The following is a 20,350-nucleotide window of genomic DNA, read 5'->3' as shown; positions in this document are numbered from 1 at the left end:
TATAAATCCCTGGTACTTTACCTAATACACCTTTTCTTTCACATGCATTTTTGTCTGTATATGTTTATGTAAAGTTTCAGGATATAATGTACTTTTTAAATATTGATAAAAGTGAAATAATTAATGATGGAGGGAACCAATTACAGTGGTATCCACCTTCATCTGAAAGCATACAATTATAAACGTGATGCATTGCCATAATATTGCCAGCAGAGGGCGCCTGCATCCTTCTTTTTGTTTTCTTCCCTTACATAATTGCAATAGGCAGCAGTACAATGTAATTAGTTTTATGTATATATTATTTGATCATGGAAATATTCTCTTCTTACAAAATAGTACATGAAGCATATGATATGTGTTAAAAGAGTTAATTCCGTATTATCTGCTAGAGTGCATTGCCCATTCTTTCCTCCATTATTGTTGGATCCACTGAAAATGTAAGCAATGTTAAATCTAATTTTTCTGTGCAAAACCTAATTAGCCATTTTAAAAAAGGTTAACGCCAGCGCCTGAGACGGTTTTTGTTTAATAATCCCATTACTGACGGCTCATCATGTATAAAACGGTGCAGTAGGTTGCAAATTTCCCACTTGTTTTAAGTGTGTCTTGAAGAAATATATAAAAACTATTCTCCTGCTGACATTAAGAGGTCTAAGAAGAAAAGGCGTTCACCTAAACTGTAAGTATACAAGCTGCAGTGATTTTTACATTCTCTGGCTGCTTTAAAGGGATACATTTATTTTCTTCTGGATAGTACAAGAGCTCCTGAGAATTGTTTTACAGTCTTTAGGTTAGGCAGAAGCCAGGGCACATAGACTCCTTGGAGAATAGATTTCCTTGCTAGATGCTTTGCTGGACCTTCACTGGTTTCTCCACTCTAAAGGATGATGATGATGATGATCTATCCCTGGAGATAAATCTCATGGCAGATTATTTACCAGGGCAGGTGGAAAAATATTGGTAAAATTTGGAATAATAGAGAACATTTTATTACTGGAAAATAGTTTGAGGATTTGCTTTTTTTTTGTCTTAATGTCTTTTGTAATTTTTTGTACGCCTGAATTTTTTTAAACGGGGCACTTCTGCTGATTTGGAAAAAATGTAGATGCTGCAAAATATTTGTTATAAATAAGAGGGAAATATGGTGAGCTTTAGCTTATTACTGGATATTTATATAGCTTAATTCATCAAGCTCGATTGCAGAATAATATATATTGTAACCCATGCATTGCAATATGGTAATATATATATATATATATATATATATTTCAAAAATTGCAAAATAAGATTTAATGGTTAACACATGACTTTTGTGTGAATAACAAATAAAGAATGTATTAAACATTCGTTACATGTATGAACGAATGTATTAATTCGTTACATTTACAAGGAGAACTATATTATTTATAGGCATATTGTATATTGTGATGTATTTTTTTATATTGTCCAGTATTAGGGTGTGTATATATATATATATATACACTTTCATAAATAATAAGTATTTTTGGGACCGCACCATGTTCCTTCGAGATCGAGATGTGTGTGTTCCCAGATGCATAGGTTATCTAAATACAACATACTAATTTTTAAGTACATACGATATTTATGGGTTTACTAAACAAATAAATGTTTGCACATTTGTTTATTTTATCTTTTTATATATAGATCTATAAATATATCGAAATGGGTGGACTCAGCTTGCATATTCTTTACTGTTCCGTTATTCCAATTGTAGTGCAGACCTCATTGGGATTTCAGCAATTTGGGTTTAACAGATGAAATATAAAGGAACGAATTACAGAGATAATATATAGTAATCAATTGCAGAGGAACGATATAGGAATTCATTATTTCGGAAATATATATGAATTAAATGCAGATGAAATGTATAGGGATAGATTACAGAGACAATATATATAGGATTTATTTATATATAGAATATAAAAATGTAATTGCTGGGGAAATATATTGGAATAAATTACAGATAACATTTATAGGTATTCATTGTAGAGCACATACAGTATATAGTAATGAATTATAGAGGAAATATATATATATAATGAATTGCAGAGGAAATATATAGGGATCAATTACAGAGAAAATATATATATCTAGGAATTATTTACAAAGAAATTATATAGGGATTAATTACAGAGGAAAAGTATAATAATGAATTAAAGAAAAAATATATATAGGAATGAATTGCAGAAGAAATATATAGAAATGAATTGCAGATAAAGGATATAGGAATCCATTATAGAGCATATATATAGGAATAAATTACAGAGGAAATATATAGGAACGAATGATACAGGAAATATATAGGAATGAACGGCAGAGGAAATATATAGAAATGGATTACATAGGAAATATAAAGGAATTGATTACAGAGAAAATGTATAGGGATTAATTACAGAGAAACATATGAATGAATTGCAGAGGAAATATATAGGAATGAATTGCAGAGGAAAAATATGGGAACAAATTGCTGAGGAAATATATAATTATTATATAATTATTAATTACAGAGAAAATGTATAGGAATAAATTGCAGATGATATGTATGTGAATGACCTCCAAGGATATGGAGTCCATTCACGGCGTATTTATGTGTTTGTTTCATTTACTGGTAAACCGCTGCAGACAGCAGAATATGAGATAAATAAAATAAAAAATAAAAATTAATACAAAAACTATACGAGGCCAAAAAGGTCCCTGTGGGGTTACTTAGCGATTCCGATTCCGCGGCGCCGCATAGGACCGGTTCGTCGCTAATATCGGCGATCATCGCGATTTCGGCATTCGGGACATTGGAATTGGGTCGCCCAGCATAGGGGGATTTTTTTAAATACTCATTATATGAATATTCAATGCATTATTTCTATACATATAATGTTAAAAAATACCGCAATCTTAAATTGTTACCAATTTCGAAACTGCAGGGGTTATGTATCAAATATCGTTACAAGACACACCTTACTCCGTAATTATGTGTTCATGTGTTGTGACCTGGTGACAGTGCTTCTATTAGAATGCCGTTCAATGTATTTAAATCGCCTTGTACGGCGCTGCGGAACACGATGACGCTATATAAATCCAATAATAATAATAATAATTACTATAATCATATACGTTTACTACCGTTATAAAGCGCTTCCGCAGTGCGCCCCGTCATACTGTAATAATAACACAGACCGATAGTAACGCTGACACATAGTGTGCTAATTTTTCTTTGTTTTTGAACTAACTATGCCCAATTATTTATTAATTTATATAGCGCTTATTTCTGTCAGGGGGTATATTTAATATATCGCTCTTAAAAGCTAATACTTTCCTTACCCCGTGTAATAGAGCACGTTCATTGTATGGCTTCTACAGCAATTCAGGCCCAGCTTATACCGGCTAACACGCTGAAATGGGCTGCTTTTAATATAGCGCTCACAATAGCCGTGGGGGAGAATTTCTGTACATTAATATGATATATGGAATGTACCCCTTACATGCTGTAAAAGGGTAACTCTTACACACTGCAATGGGGTATAACTAATGTAAAAATTACCCAAATCAACAGGTACAGCTAATACAGCTCTTACACCAAACCGGGAGTACCGGGAGTACAGTGCTTACAATACACCCCAATACACCGCTTGCAAACTGCATCGGGGTAATACAAGCCTTACATCACTAACGTACCCCTCACACACTTTAAAAACCTGTAGACAAATTAGCAAGGATTAACTATTCCAATGCCAGATAGGTTGGCTACAGCAATTCCCTGCCTCTCCTCAAAGTGTTAATATGGAGGAAATACAGTATATATCAAAGCATAGAGTATTGGGATCAATGGGAATCCTCGCTTATAATTGTTTGGTGGTGGATGCTGTTTACTAAGCGAAATAAGACAAACACACGATGCCAAGTGAGTAGCATGTATTAAGCAGACGCTGTTACGGGTCATATTTGTTATTTCATTGTCGCGATCTTGCCTTTTGTCGCCTCAATGTGCGACAAGAAATCCTTTGAGTACATTGGGTCTTATAGGGCTTTTCCTTTGATACATGAAGGTGTATTAGCAATGCCCAGAGTAATTAGTGAGGGTTTCAGCCAGGAACAGGTTAAATGCGTAATGACTACAATCCCCACGATCCTTTGATGACTCGGTTGTGATGAGGATGATGTAATTATAGCGCATAGCAGCTTGCGGGGTTTATTCTAGGTTGAGGGGGTAAAGGTTGTGTAAAGGCAGTGGATAGGGATAAGAAAGGGACAAAGGGACGACAGCCACAGTGTGGACAGGCCGGGCATCAAAAGCCGCAGAGCTGCCCCCAGAATGTGAGCCGTGGGGGCAGATCTAATGACCAGCACTGCTGAAAAGAGCCCAAAGCAAATATCCAGATAAAGCCCATTGCACGGATATAAAGGATCAGAACCGACAGCAGCCGGAGTTAAATACCCCTATGAATACAGGGCCTTTGGCTACTGACAAGAGATTGATGGCGAGTTAATGCAGGCAGACCCGTAGCACTTTGTCCGTATCAGCCCGGTCCTGATCACAGGGACAGGATGTCAATGGCTTAAAAGGGAAAAAACAAACTAAGGCGAGAAATCCACGCATTAAATGCTAATTTAAACAAACACGTGGGTGTGAAGGGAATCATTAGCTTTCCCCGGGTTCGAGCTTCTGTTAGAATGCACAGATGATGAGCTTCTCTGTGTCCGTTACTGAGGGCGCTGGCATCATTCTATGCATTGGAATGCGATGTGACAAATACATCGAATAATAATAATAATCACATGCGCAACTCTATCAATCTACTAGCAGGCTGTGTGTGTGCCCTAGAAACACAAATCTAACAGAAATCAAATGTACACCAAACTGTAGGAGCTGAGTCACTGTGGTTGGTTTTTTGTTCATTGGTCTCAGACTGGTTATTTAGCAGGGATTCCCCTGCATCTGATTCTTGCGCCTGTCCGCTCACATAGCTGCGCTAATGGTACGCCCTGATACTGTGTAATAAATACACTATATATACATATATTACAGTATCAGCTGATGCCCCAAAATGTCCTGAGTGTGTGGTCTGTAAAGTTTGTGGCACTATTATTTACAGAGGAGATTTACACAGTTTAATGAAGATAAGTCAGCCTGGGGAGTGTATGGAAACATTGTATTGACAGAAAGACTCGACATTTACTAACCTGCAGGCAGATGCTCTGCTCCACAAAATGCTTATAAAGTTTTTTCCGTTTCGTTGTTTTATTCTCGTTTACAGACGAGGAATTCTTCTACATTCATAAAATGTATTAGATTTTATTGATATATGATTTATATAATACACAACTTGTATATTATTATTATTATTATTATTATTTATCATTACTATTATTATTTGACAAATAATTAACAATAACATATTCTATACATATTAAGACTTCCATCAATATCAAAATCTGATGAATATTGTGCACTTTTTGTTCCTTGATACAATGATTTACTCTGTTGTAATATGATTCAGATCACACTCTACTCCAACACCTTTCTAGAAGTGCTTCCTAGGAGGTGAAATTCCAGATAAAGGCAGGGAATTCTACTCAATTACTTATATTCTTTTTCATATAGTATATGTTGTAATAACCACATAACCGGATAAAAATAAACAGGATTTTCTCCAAGATAGGAGTTTCTCAGCTCCTTTGAAGACATCAAATGAATTCGTTTAGCTGATATTATTTTAGAAAATTGAAAGGACAATACGGTAACCGTCCTAAATTACAGTGATCTATTTACTATTTAATATATAGATATAATATTAGTAAAGGGATATTTATTACAGAGTAAATAGTTTGGTCTTTGGCATCCTGCTCTCCGATTTACTAAGGAATTTGGGTCTCAGCCTCTCTGGTTGACAGGTGATCATCCTCTGCTGTCTCACTGTGGGTCTCTCAGACTGTCTCTTGTCTTAATGTAACTCCTTGTCAGGCTATCCCTTATATGAGCTGGTGTCACAATTTCTTGAATGTGTCGAAGCTGTGGATCACCAAACCATGGACTACAAGTCTAGCTACAAGTCTAGCTGTGGTCATCTTTGGTCCACCCCATCTAGAATAGCCTCTAACAGAAGGCAGGACTAGCTGACAAGGCTATTTATCTCTGCCTTGATGCTCACTCATTGAATGTCATAGTGTGAAAGTATAACTGTCCTTTGAGTATCATTCATTCTCCACTGAGTATCGTATTCACTTCCTCTTAAGTCCAACTGCCCTGCATTCTCTAGTATGTGAGAGCAATACTCACATTATGAGGAACCTGGGTCCCATCCTCGCATTGTCTAGACTCATTATGTCTGTTTTACAGTGTCCTGTGGCAAATGATCTTACTTAGTTATGAATTTTGTAGCACACTTTCGTGCTTTTGAATACATACAGGGCCTTGACATTGGCTGCTTTTATCAGAGCATCATACACTTCTGTGCATAGAAAACGCTTACAAGTGAACCTAGAAAGGCTGTGATTTGAAGATTGTGGGTTCCTGTCCAAAGCCTTTTTGTGTCTATCCACAAGGGGTTCTACAGTAACAAATACTTAGGTGGCAACTAGACCCCGACTGGATCATTTCTATGCTTCTTAGATTGGCTTTCTATGCATCTTACTGGTGAATGTATGGTAGAGAGGACTGTCCTAAATATATTTTGGCTGACCATACCAGTGGGGCACGTGACTGTGTCTGACTCTCAGGTTAAATGTTGCCAGTCCTCCAGTGCTGTTGTTTGTGTCTTAGTTGGTCCCTGGCTGGCACTGTGTCACTATTTCTTTCAATTAGACTCTTTGCTTTGTTTACAAACCTGCCCAGTGTTACTTACATTCACTTTAGGATGTGTTGGCTTCTTTGAGTATCCCTATTATCTGCACTTTATTAGATAACTTAATGTAACAAGAGAAGTGGTGCCAGGTGCCTCTGCCAGGAGTATTTTGGGGTCACCTGGGAACCTGGACTGACCTCCTCTCTCCTCAGGTCAACCAAGTCCTAGGAGAAAGTTTATTGTGCATTAACCGGGACTTCAATGAACCTGTGCTTATTATTACATCATAAGCCGTATATATTGCAGAAAAACTGATTATCAAAAAATACTATAAATATATATATATATATATATATATATATATATATACGGTATATATGTCAGAAATGGACATATAAATCACGAATGTTTTCTGTATTAGATTTGCACCAGTTTTGCAACCCCTTAAACTTCATTTGTACCCCTAAACAATTAAATAGGAAAGATAGCAAGCTCTGCTCCTTATTCCTTTTGCACATTTTGTAAATCTCCTATATTTACACATGGATTTATTTACAAAATAAAAAGTTATCTCACAAATATATATATATATCACCTAATTATTCATTCCTTAAGAAACTTGACCGCAGGCTTTCTCTGTGAAGGAGATCCAGCCCCAGCCCCTAAGGATCTTCTGCCAAAATTTGAACCCAAGCAGTTATTGTTTCATCAAATACAGGCTGCAAATAAATTAATCAAAAGCAAATATGTCCGAGGTGCGAATCATTTGGAGGTAATGGATGAAAATGAAGATTTGCAGATATTATTTTCTGTCATTCAGTCTAACAAAGTGAACATTTATTGCATATATATTAAAAATTAGCATTTAATGGAGTGCTGGCGGGGGGAGGCCGGCAGAAGAGCTCCCAGAGGTGACATGCCATAGATTGGGGGGGGGGGTACTTTGTATTTCTGTGTATCCCCAGAAGAATATATTTCAGAAATCGCTCTAAACGCTGGCTAAAAATTGAGATGTTATTTAATGACAGTTTCAATTGTTTGATGGAAGGATGATCTCTTTCGTAACCCGTTCGTTACCCAGACAAGGCGTCAGGAAGCTCCCTAGGCACGCGGATGCTTATATATATAGATATATATATATATATATATATATATATATATATATATATATATATATATATATATATATATATATATATCTATATATATATATATATACTGAATCCTTTTTTAGTGTCACTGAGCTAACCCTCATTTCACTTGACAATGATGATAAGCTGGCATTTTGTCATTTTCAGAGGACTGGTATGTTTATTATAAATTAATATTATTATAATAATAATAATTATTAGTAGTAATAATATAATTATTAATGACATGGGATTAATATCAATTACCTTCAGTGATCTGTTAACAATATTCTGCCCATTCAGTGACATTAAATGTTAAAACATTTGTGCCTTCAGTGACATGGTGCTAGTATCCAGCTAACATGCTGTACCTTAAAGTGACAGTTGATGATGATCCTTCCAGAGATTGAACCCCTTCTGCTTCATGTTGGGTTAACATATTTTACACCCATCCATAGAGCAATATATTGCTATATTACGCTATACTTTATTTTCAAATGATAAGATTGTCGGTCTAGCAGCCAAGGAGTTAATCACTGTACATTTTAGGCTGCTACCAGACGATGTTCTTCTATGTGAATTTTCTAAAATCAGTTGAACTTTTGCTATTTCAAGTCCAACTGGGGTAGACTTGACCCAATATTATGACTTCTGTGTAATTATGCTGGCTGTCTCCAGTACATACTTTATGGCACATGATATATATATATATATATATATATATAGGGAGTGGACATGGACAGAAGAACAAAAACTAGCCTGGAGGGAAATAATTTGTATGATAACATAGTAAAGCAAAATGAATGAATACCCCAAATATATACACAGTGTCAAATATTAATGACATCCTGTACTCTCCTTGGCTCCAGTGTCAAGCCATTCATAACTGTCCTACTAGACTTACTGCTGGGATGAGGGCCCAGTGACTAGTAAAAGTTCCTTTTGTCCTCGTCTCAAATGTATCATTGCACTTACTGAGTGGGACATTCAGAGGAAACAAACATGTTGTAAATGTGGATATTTATTTGGGTACAGGGAGCAGCGTTCCCATGCCCTCTTGTCATACCTCATCCCCCAACCCTTGCATAAGGAAAGTTTAAGTTAGGCAATTTTAAGTAATTATGTGCGTTGCCAAAAATAGACACAATTCTGGCCATTCTTTTGTGTGAAGGCTACAACTTTGATGCAACAATAGTATTTTTGAGGCAAATGGTTATATCCTAAGATGGATGGTGCTGGTTGTCTGTATAAGGCCTAGGGCTATGGCTGTGTCTCGAAGTCTGACTGGCCACCACTGACCTTCTATCGCTCTTTGCCTGATCATCTCACCCCAGACCAGTCACCAGGTCTAGCCTGCAATTACTTGCCCCTGGCTGACAATCACTGAGAATGCTGCATGAAACCTCTCCTGCTGAGTATACCTCACACTGACCTCCAGGAATCCACTCAATAATCACAAAGACATTGATCCAAATCTCATAATAAGGCTATTAGGTCTTGATAGTGTGTGATTGTCCTTTACAAGCCAATATTGTCCATATGGTATCTCTCACACATATATATATATTATCTGCTTAACGAATGATACTCACATATTTATGTCAATCATTTGATCCAGACTATGGCATTCTTTTTGTGATGTAATTCAATTTCACCAGGTTCTCAAGGGGGGAGGTGAGGTCTATCAAGATCAATGTTTTAAAGTAAAGAATCAAGATGTCATAAAGGAAGAAATTTGTAGTCTTCTATAAAGAAATCTCATATAAATAAATACATTTTCCTCTTTCAGGATTGAAATTTTCCATGGGGCCATCATGTGTATTCCCCAATACAGGTCTTTGATTCTTAACATAGAATTTCTTTTCGTATAGAAGACCACACAGAACACAATATACAAGGGTTCCAAAGTCTATGATTATATCATTCAAAATATATATCTAAGCCAACAAGACATTTAGATGGATGGATAGATAGATTTGGAGATCTTTGAAAACCAGTCACCCCAAATTTAACAGAGTGAGAAAAGGGGGCAGATCAGTTCCCTACCTCTCTCCACTTTGGCACACAAGGGGTTAAATTATCAATAATAGCATATAGCATGTCTCGTTTGTAACAAACGGAAATGTGCATTTTCTCCATGGAAGCTGAAAAGACGATCAGTTAGTTGGTGTGACATGCGGAATTCTTTCATTGCGATCACCATTGAAAGCACAGCTATTTATCCCTTTATCCTCTTGTTAACTTTTGTGTTAAAAGTTAATAAGTTAGTCCTCCCCCTGTTTTGGTGCTATTATGTGTTGACTGGTACCCACTGACACCGCTGTCTTTTCTTCCCATTATTTCTTCACTCACTTGGAGATTTATGTATTTTTGATATTAAATTCTTTCTTCTTTTAACCTGCTCTCTTGTTGACTTTCATTGACCTCCCTGACATCTCGCCTGAAACTTTCCATATTTAATGCCCAACAATGTCTTAATGTCCTGTTTCCTTTGTCATTATGTCCCTGCTTGCACTTGGTATTTGTTATGTTCTTGAACTTCTCCAGGTCACCCTATCCTTGGGACTGTGATATTTTTTTTGGATTCCCCAACCTTTCAAACCTTCAGAGGGGCCTTGTTTAACAAGTATTTTCTCTCCTAGATACCAAGTTACTAATTACTTACACAAACAGTTCCACTAATGATGGGGCAGGCCTCCTAATGCTTGGGGTTTTTGTTTTGCTGGCCTCCTAATGGTCTGCCTGCTGTAGAATAGAAGCTTGCCCCCCCTGACCCAAGATTGCTTCTCTGCTTCTCCTTGGAGCAGACTGCCCTGTCCAGCTCCCTGTGGGCCAAAGGGCAACCTCCAGGGTGCATGGCATGGCAGCTGCAGCAGGAGATGACATGTCCACACAACAGAGAGCCTGGCTCTCACACTCATATGAAGGGATGAATGTATTTTTGTGTTTCGCATCTCCATGCGTGCCTTGGGAAGCTAAGCTTGGCTAACACACAAAGAGAATGGGGTAAAGCAGTGGGACACACACTAGATCTGTAGACAGGTCTGCTTAGCATCATCCACTGATGTGGTTATTATTTCCCTGCTATAACTGGGCTATCTTTATGATTATGATTGTGTGTTTTTCCTCCATGCTGGTTTGGTTTGTGCCCTGGAGGTCTTTTCCAACTGGATCTTAATTGTAGGGGCTGTGCACTAGTGACAGCCAACTTGCCCCAGGGATGCATGGAGCTGATAACCAGATACTTAATTGACAAGGACTTGACTGTATTTAGGAGCAGCTGGTCCCAGCACTGGTACACAAGAGCAATCTTAACACGACTGTCTCTAGCCTGGAGGGGTAGAATGTAAACGTGGTTAAAATCAAGGAAGATTTATAGTGTGTTCTCTGGGGTAAAAGCAACACTAAACAGACACCATGATCTTCTCTGCAAGGAGCCTCATCCATCAGCCTCATAAGCTTTATACCATGTCTACCAGCCACGATCCACATAGAATTAATAATGGGGTGGCCATTTAGGACAATTAGGCAGGTGACAATATTTTGAGGCAATATATCACTGGAAACAAGCCAACTGGGGAAGTCAATGATAAACCAATCTGCTTTATGAAAGAACGCCAATACTATTCCCTATGCTGCTGCCAGCCATTCCTAGACTCATGCATTTACCTGGGGGATACCTGAAGCAGTTAATAGTTCAGAGTCATCATGTCTACCAGTGTGAGCAGCTGCAGTGCACTACTACTCACACAATGCTCAGCAAGCCATACAATACATTTCAAGCACATCAGAAAATGTATCCAGAAAAAAAACATAATAAACCATTAGGGTTTGCTCAAGGTTGCAATCAATACTGTCTGGAATGCTACAGGTCGCTTGTGACAAGGAGTATGTGAAAGAATGACTGGACGAGCTTGCTGGGAGTTACACCCCACAGGCAGCTATTTTGCCCATCTGCCAAAGGTTATTATAAAAATAAAGTCAGCTGGCTGACAGGGCATACGGTGATTTGTAGTCCAAAGTAACTGGTATACCAACTGGGGAGTGCTGGGGCTTTCTATTTACTTTAGATGCCATTCCCAAAAGGTCCCCAGCACTAAAGGGTTAAAAGATGGCTCTTAGAAATATGCATTTGGAATGCTGGTATTGTAATAGCAGACATCCATAGTCTTCAAAACATATCAGTATATCGGTTTTAACTGTTTCACTACCAGTCCACACTTAATAGTGGGTTAACCTATATATATAAACATATATGCCTAGATTTAGACAATGTATCTATCTACTTTTATCATGTATTAAATATAAGGCTCTGCAATTCATTTAAATACATCACATGCATTCTGCCTCGCGATAAACCCTTTATATTCCACAGTGTGTGTGGGAGTGGGAGTGGAAAAAACTTGCTATTCCATATGGATGTATTTATAAACGGCAGAAGGAAGATCTGAGAAGCCTTTCACAGTTTATCAATGGTTATTTATTTGTTTAAAAATCTTTTTTCTTTTAGCTAATTTATTATGTGGGAAGCATTTTATTTTCACACAGTTTGCACGTGTAAAAGGGTATAATAGATTTGGTATCTTCATTGAAAATTGGAAGGGTTTTTTTTTTCTTTATTTTAAAGGAAACTTCTCTAACTTTTACCCATTTTCTTAACTTTTTTTGCAGGAACAATGCAACATTGAAGAACACAGTTGGAGTCTGCACAGTTGGAGAGCATTGGTTTCATTTTAGACATCTTTGGATTTCATCAATCAAACTGACTGCAATTTTCCATAAAAACCTCTGAATTTGGGTCAGAAAGTGGGCAAAGCAGATAAAGATCATTCTGGCTGTCTTGTGAGATGATAAATAGGCAGTCTTTCAGTATGACAATACAGGAACATTGAGATTTGCAATGCATGCCAGTGAGTCAGTGGCATTTCCCTATACTTTGCCATGCTTTACATTGCATTGTCAGTGCTGGCTCATTTACTGGACTCCAGAAAGTTAATTTCCAAGTGTCCATCCAGACTGAAATATAATAAATTCACACCATAGACACACTATAAGGAAAAGCTTTTGCAATGGCAAAAAAAATGTCATTTACATTTACATACAGAAAAACTAAAGATAGCAGTAGCTCCATCAATGACAGCAAATAGGAATAAAAAGTGCAGTTGGTCCAATACTCCCAATACTTTGGCTGTAATATTTTTCAGGAGTCTTCCATGGTCAAATACAGATCTCCTACTATTCTGTCACTCCAACTCACACAAACCAAAGTCAGCAAGTTGCTGGTGGCAGTTTGCAGGATATGGCGTCTAATTACCGCAGCAGGTCGGCATTCTACTAGATCTGGTTTGATCATGTTGTCTTACCAGCAGGTCAGGTTTTTATGATCTATTAAGGTGAATACAGGTTTTTGAGTTTAAGCAGACACACCTGCACCAATGAAAAGAAAAACATTTAATGGTGGCCATGAAATGAGATCCCCAGATCTGCCCATCCTGGATGCATTTAAAGCCTGACTCTTAGTACTTACCAAAGTCCTATTTTTTGTTTAGCCCGTCTATTTTATACAAGTTATAAAGGCTGTTAAACCAGTATACATTACAATTGTTTAATAGCAACCCCTAATAGAATAAAAGATGACAAATGTTGCAAACATTTTTGTCTGATTTCTTTTTTCCCCCATAATACTTTAAGTAAAATAAATTAAATCCATATATAAATCATTAATGCAACCTGACACTAGAAACCTATGTCAGATTATTTTTCAATAATATTGTAATACTTTTATAGTACCAACATTGTTGTTACACGTTTCTTGACAAAGACAACTCTTTTTATTTGGGATTAGAATAATATATACATATAACATATAACACAAAGACTGAATTAATATTTGAGGTTGTGCTGCAAATATTTTTTTTCTTTTTTTGTGATTTTCTAATATTTTTTTGTGTTGATAATAAATATTGTTGCAATTGTACTTATTTTGTAGCAGCAACAAAGTATCTTTGGGCCTTACATGCAGTTTTGAATAAAGTAACATAGTATAAAACTGAAGTAAAGTGTATTCTGTTTTATATCCTTTTCAAAAACTTTGTTCATCTGTAGGTTGCTATGAAGGTGACATCCATTACTCAAAAAACACACTGAGCTTATTCTATATAACAGAGATAATGATGGATTAAGTGTTTTTCAATATAATTTCATTATTCAGTGTGTCATTTTGTTTTTGTGGGAAATAATTTTAAATTGATTATAACAAAGTATGATAAGAACATTAGTACATACTATGTTTGGTAACAAGGGGAAAGATAGACCCCAAAATACTTTTACATGGACTCCAATTCTTTTTATTCTAAGTAAATGTTGCACACATTTAGAATATGCTACTTCTTTCTCCCCCTCCCCTTGGCTGCTTTCACTGCGAGCAAGGAGCATACTTAAGTACACTTCCTACATATGTTCTGTAGGGCTACTATTCAAGTCAACGACTACTGGGTACTACTACTCCCATTCATTGTTTCTTGAACCTTGGTTACACCCAAATAAAATCAGAAGTCAGACATGTAAAACCACACCACTGTTCCCCATCACAGAGCTTTCATTATTTTCAAAATGATGTCTCTTTCTCTACACATAAATGACTAAAGAGAATCTGGAAAAACAAGGGCAGAGAACCAGAGAGAGGCAAACCCTTGCTTGGTACGGAGCATTCATTAAATACATTAATTTAAAAAATGAATGCATTCTTTTTTGGCATCAGTTCTGACCCAAACCAACACACAGAATTGAATAAGTCTTACAGTATATCCGCTTTCTTTATGGCTGACCTGTCACAAAGCTTTCAGCATTTTTGTATTTGGTCAAATAAATCCCCTATAGTCTGTCCTTTTGTTGACCAATCAGTGTAGGCTGTTTTTCCTTTTTCAATAATTTGCTTTGGAGATATTTGGGCTACAAGAAGAGGCTATTTTACCCCCACTTTCACAAAACATTTATTGTACTCTTGCGCATGCTAGGACAATAAACCTCAGCATGATGCCATTTTAGATTTTACTCTGTTTAATCACAAAAGAAGGACATTGAAGCCTCTATAGCAACAACCTATCACTGCCTGCTTTTGTGTCATATGACAATTAGGCATTCCCGGCAAAATTATGTAAAAAGGCAAATTTTTACACGGAGTAGGGAATGAGCATGTAGAAGTGGGAAAAACAGGGAAAGATATTAATTTGATTATATTTCTTAGGATATCGGACCAGAAATGGTTAACCATCTCCTATATAAAATAGAGCAATGTATTCTAAAAAACATAACATAAAACACACTATATGTTAAAAATGAAAAAGCGCCGATTTTAAAATACCTTTAAATAATCAATTTCACCTAAGCTTTTGTGGAGTTTTGCATGCTAGGGGCACCCTGGGAACTCATTCAACCCTCCTCCTACTTCTACTGTTTTAGAAACATGCTTCAAACGTGTGCAATACAACATGCCAAGGAAGAGGCAGTCAGGTGCATGCTAGTATGATGTATGTTCTTAAGAGAGATAGATAATATAAATACAACTATATTATTAGAAACTAAACTATTGAAAATGCTAATCTATTTAAAATGTAAGTATGGCATATAGACAGTGATGAATGTACATTTGCTTTTAGTTTTAGGACATTAATGTGAACTGATTATGCAAGATGACATGGATGTACTATCAAGATGAAAAGCATGTCATCTGTATATTATGCCTATTACTAGCGATAGACCCACAATGAATTGTTTGTAACCTCTTAATCAATGGAAAGAAAGAAATCATTAGACTAGGATAGGTCTGCATTTTTATTTGGTCATCTCTCATTGTCACATTTGCTAGTAAACTGGCTGGTAAAATGTATAGCTCCAAATTGTGGATAACAGATTTATTTAAAGTAAATGTAGAGGATTGTTTCCATGCACAGACTTTCAAGCTGATATAAGACAAGACCAAGTAAAGTCTGAGCAGCATTAAGAAATGGTGGGCCAAATCTCCATCAAATTCAATTTTTCTATATTACCTGTAGGAAAACTTGTCAAAGGTTGCAGTTGAAGGAAGGGTTTGGAAAGAACAGATGTAAGGTTTGCATATAGCCCTAATGCATTCATAAGGCTGAAGAGGGATGCCCTACTGGTCATGACGTGCCATGCACACAGATTTCCTTTTTTCCCCATCAACCACCCGCTAACTTTAAGTAACTATGCAGTTTAAAAGGGCTTCACGGAAATTAGAATAATAGCCCCACATCATGTCCACGCAAATAACTCTTGGTCATTGGGTTCACCAGGACCATATTATAATTCTACATACAGATGCTTATGACTAGGCCATTTCAGCCATCCTTATCTCAGATGTTGCTGTCCAATGTGTAACTTCTATGAGTTTATGCATCCCATATTTTGCAAGACATGATTTTAAATGTAAAATGTGTGTATACCCTGTAATAAACTGACTATATTGCATTGGCCCCATATTCTTAAGGATGTTAAATTCTTAAATTCTGCAAAATGTGATGTATGAAAATGCTGCTTCTTCAACACAATGCATGGCACACAAATTCAACAACTCTGCATGATTCTCACTCACAGTATTAGTAAATAGTACAGCAAATGTATCTTGTATTCTCTAAAAACACAATTTGAGCAGGGGGAAGTATTAGCAGTGGCAAAAGATTGGTAGGTTATAACATGTTTCATAAAAAAGAGAATTGCCTCTTTTCTAAAAAGCAATGAATGCTTAAAGCCAAACAAAACTCTGATGCTGTCTGAAGGCCCTGAACATTCATGTGAATAATTCTATGAATATATAGAGTACTTTGGCTCTATAACCCAATCCAATCCTAAAAATGAAATGCAAAATGTTTATCTTACACCAACATGGAAAAAGGGACCTCCTGGTGGGTTTACGATGTTGGCTTTTTTTTTAACTTTCATTCAGTATTTTTTGGAGTTTGGAGACAAACATATGTAACAATCCAATAAAGAAATCAGATACATTGGAAACGACATTTTGTTATATTCCCATCAAAGGCATTAAAATGTGATCAATATGAAATATGCCATTGATCTGTATGGACTTTTTTCTCCAATAAAAAATGAAAGAACCATTTGACCATCCCTGACATTGCCTTAAGATGATTTTCTTCCCTTGTTTTGCATGCAATTCCTGCGTACTGTAATAATAAATCATTCACGTACAGCTGTACACAACTTGCTGTCATTCTATCAGTAAAGATTAATTGTCTAGGGTCTAACTCAGCCTTGGTGATACTTGACCATGGAGTTCAGAAGCAGACTCCTGACCCTGGGGGTAGATTATGGCAGGTGATCTGTATGTAGATGACCCTCTATAATATTCACAAATTCTATTGTGGTGTTAATTGTCTATAGATGAAGATTATGCATAACAATAATGTCCCACATTATAATATTCACAGAGACCCTTTATGATCTCAAGAATTTCCTCCTCTTTGCAGGTGTTTGATGGACCTTGTGCATCTCATACACAATTACTGTAGTTGCTAAGCAGGTGTTATTAAAATATGAAAACAAGCACAGACCAAAAGCCAAAGGGGTTGTTTGGGTTAAACTTGGAGGCATAAAGCGGCAGATAGTGAAAAGGTCTGCTTCTGCTGGGATGTGACATTTCCTGTGGTGAAGCCTGCATTGGCTGCTAATAGAGTCTAATTGATGGGCATAGTCCCATTTCCTCGCTCTCTCCTTTATTGCTCCATCCAGTCTGTTGCAAAATATAACCGTAATCTGATTTAGCAATTCCTCCAGGATTCAGTGTAAGCCTGCAGCACAGAAAAATCGTTATTAAAAAAGTTACAAGAGAGGCTTGGATTCAGTACCCTGCCTTTTAAAACCCAGGCAGGGTCCTGACATTTAACACTTTCTTTTTTTTCTGTAATTGTTTAAGCTGAATTATTATTAATATCAAATAGTATCACCCATTGTCTCTGAATACAAATAGAATGTACAGTGCTGCCTGGAAATGGGATCTGTATGGATCTCACATACAAGGGAAGGCTGCGCTATATTATTATTTGATGTCATACGCTGAAACCTTCTGCAGGCCTTCTCTACCACCACGGAAAAGCCTTGTACGGCGATACACGATGACACGAGAGCTATTGGTACCATGTTGATATAGAAAGAGAATTTGATGGCAAATAAGAACTATTCGACCCATCTAGTCTGCCCATTTTCCTGATTTAGAGACATTAATCAGTCCTTGGATTCAAGATGATCATATGCCTATCCCAAGCGTAAATTCCTTACTGTGTTAACCTCTATTGTTTCTACTGGGAGGCTGCTCCACCTATCAACCACCCTCTCAGTAAATTAAAAAGATAAGGTATTTTTTTTTAGATACATATAATATGATCGGCAGACTAACATGTCTAATAAGTTAAGTGCTGGTGCTTATATATATATATATATATATATATATATATATATATATATATATATGTGATAACATTGGAGTATTTTTTCATACTCTTTTTCTTTCAATGATTTCTATGCAACAAATATGCAACTCACCTTAGTTGGAAAATGTGTAAAAAATATTATTATATATTTTATAAGGTGTCCACAGTTCTGCAGTGTTTCACAAACGATAGAAAAAAATAAACTAATTATAAATATAAATGCAAGGTATGTAAGAACATTTTCTAGATTTTTTATATATATATATATATATATATATATATATATATATATATATATATATTTATATATATTTTTATGTCATCTTAAATTTACTACATACAGGCATATATATATATATATAGATATATACATATATCTATATATATATATATATATATAGATTTTTTTTATATTTCTATATTGTAATGCTCTAGGGGAGATGCTTTCCATAATTTTCTGCAGTAGCTCGATTTAGGATGACCTGTTTGTGTAAGGCCCTTTCATCCTAGTCCGTCAGTTAGGGATAGAGCTGTACAGGCATTCTAAGCTATACAAAGTGCATTCTCTCTCTTGATGGGTTTAATGAGGTGGAACACCATGAAGGAGATGTGAACTGGTCTAAATGATTGATGAATCCTGGGGCAAGACTCAGCCTTTCCTGGATAAAACCCATAGATCCTTTCATAATGACTGGCTAGTAGAAGGGCTGGGCTTCTTGAAAGGACTAGTCTTGAGCACATTGATGCGAAATAGAGAGGGAAGGTGCTGTGTTGTTATCTAATCAGTTTATCCACTGAGCCACCAGCAGCCATAGGCAGGAGAGTGTTGGATAGGAAGTGAGGAGGGTGAAAGGGGCAGTCTGTGACACAGACATAAACCCAATAGCCCCAACCCCTCCTTCCCCAGCCTTTCAGGGCTGAGATCTGCCCACCAGATGCCTGAGAACACAGCATGGGATCTGGATCCAAGCTCCAGGGTTCCTGATGAGTTGGTGGAACAGAAAGAATTCTGCATATATATTGAGACGAGATGCAACGGGCTGTATTATTTATTTACACAATATTTCCCCAAACAATAACACGACTGTGCGGTGTGAGAAGCCGCTATTCAGTAACACTCGTAATGATTATGCTAGATAGCGCAGCGTGCGGAAAGTACTTTGGGCAAACTGAAAAAATATATATATATGGAAACGCACAAATTGATGAATTGCTTTTGTGTGACAGTATAGCAATAAAACAGCTATTCCCTCGTTATAAGAGTTTGCTGGAATTCATGAGAACTGGCATGCAAATGGTTTAGGTATATTTATCATATTTTATTTAGAATTATTATGCTAAACACATTTAAAAAGATGAATTTATAAGTATTTGTAGTTATTAAGCTATTGAAAGGATATGTCTGTATATCTGATGGTGTTTTTAATATCGTGTCATAATAATATTAACGCTTATTAATTACCAATGTGAATGTGAGTTATTCTAGCTACACTACCACTCCCATCATGCTTAGCTGTGCCTGAAACAGGCCAGATTACTAATGACAGCTAATTGTTTAATTAGCACACTAGTTAATTTGCATGACCCCAAACCATAATTAGTCTTAGTCCTTGTATTATGTTCAGGGTGGCCTCTTGCCGATCCCACGGCCTACTGTATTTACCCCTATCAATTATTCTGGAAGGCTGTTCCGGTTATCCACCATCAAAAAGCCATGATGTATTTTGCAGAGCTGTGCAGCGAGTTTAACTCTTTTAGAACCAGAGTGATGAGCATTTTGTTGGATCAGAATGACCCTGCTTCTTAGTTGTGTATTAGGCCCTGTTTCCTAAATAGCCCACAATATTCGTGTCCCATACATAGAAACATTGTTTTTATGAAATACACTTGAACTTAAGGGAGAGGCGATGGTCACACTATAGGCTATGGTTGATCAGACTACCCCCCCTTTGGCCAG

The 20,350-nt window shown here is 36.6% G+C and overlaps 1 long non-coding RNA gene across 1 annotated transcript; it reads left to right on the top strand.

The window, feature by feature from the left end:
- The first annotated feature begins 591 nt into the window (after nt 1–591).
- LOC128481965 (uncharacterized) lies at nt 592–13,086 on the top strand. The gene is made up of 2 exons (XR_008351005.1): nt 592–679; nt 12,602–13,086. It is a non-coding gene; the product is annotated as an uncharacterized LOC128481965 (long non-coding RNA).
- Nucleotides 13,087–20,350: the final 7,264 nt, after the last annotated feature.

The sequence above is a fragment of the Spea bombifrons genome, chromosome 1 (genome assembly GCF_027358695.1).
Source record: "Spea bombifrons isolate aSpeBom1 chromosome 1, aSpeBom1.2.pri, whole genome shotgun sequence".
Classification (NCBI taxonomy): domain Eukaryota; kingdom Metazoa; phylum Chordata; class Amphibia; order Anura; family Pelobatidae; genus Spea; species Spea bombifrons.
This window is presented reverse-complemented; position numbering and strand designations above follow the sequence as displayed.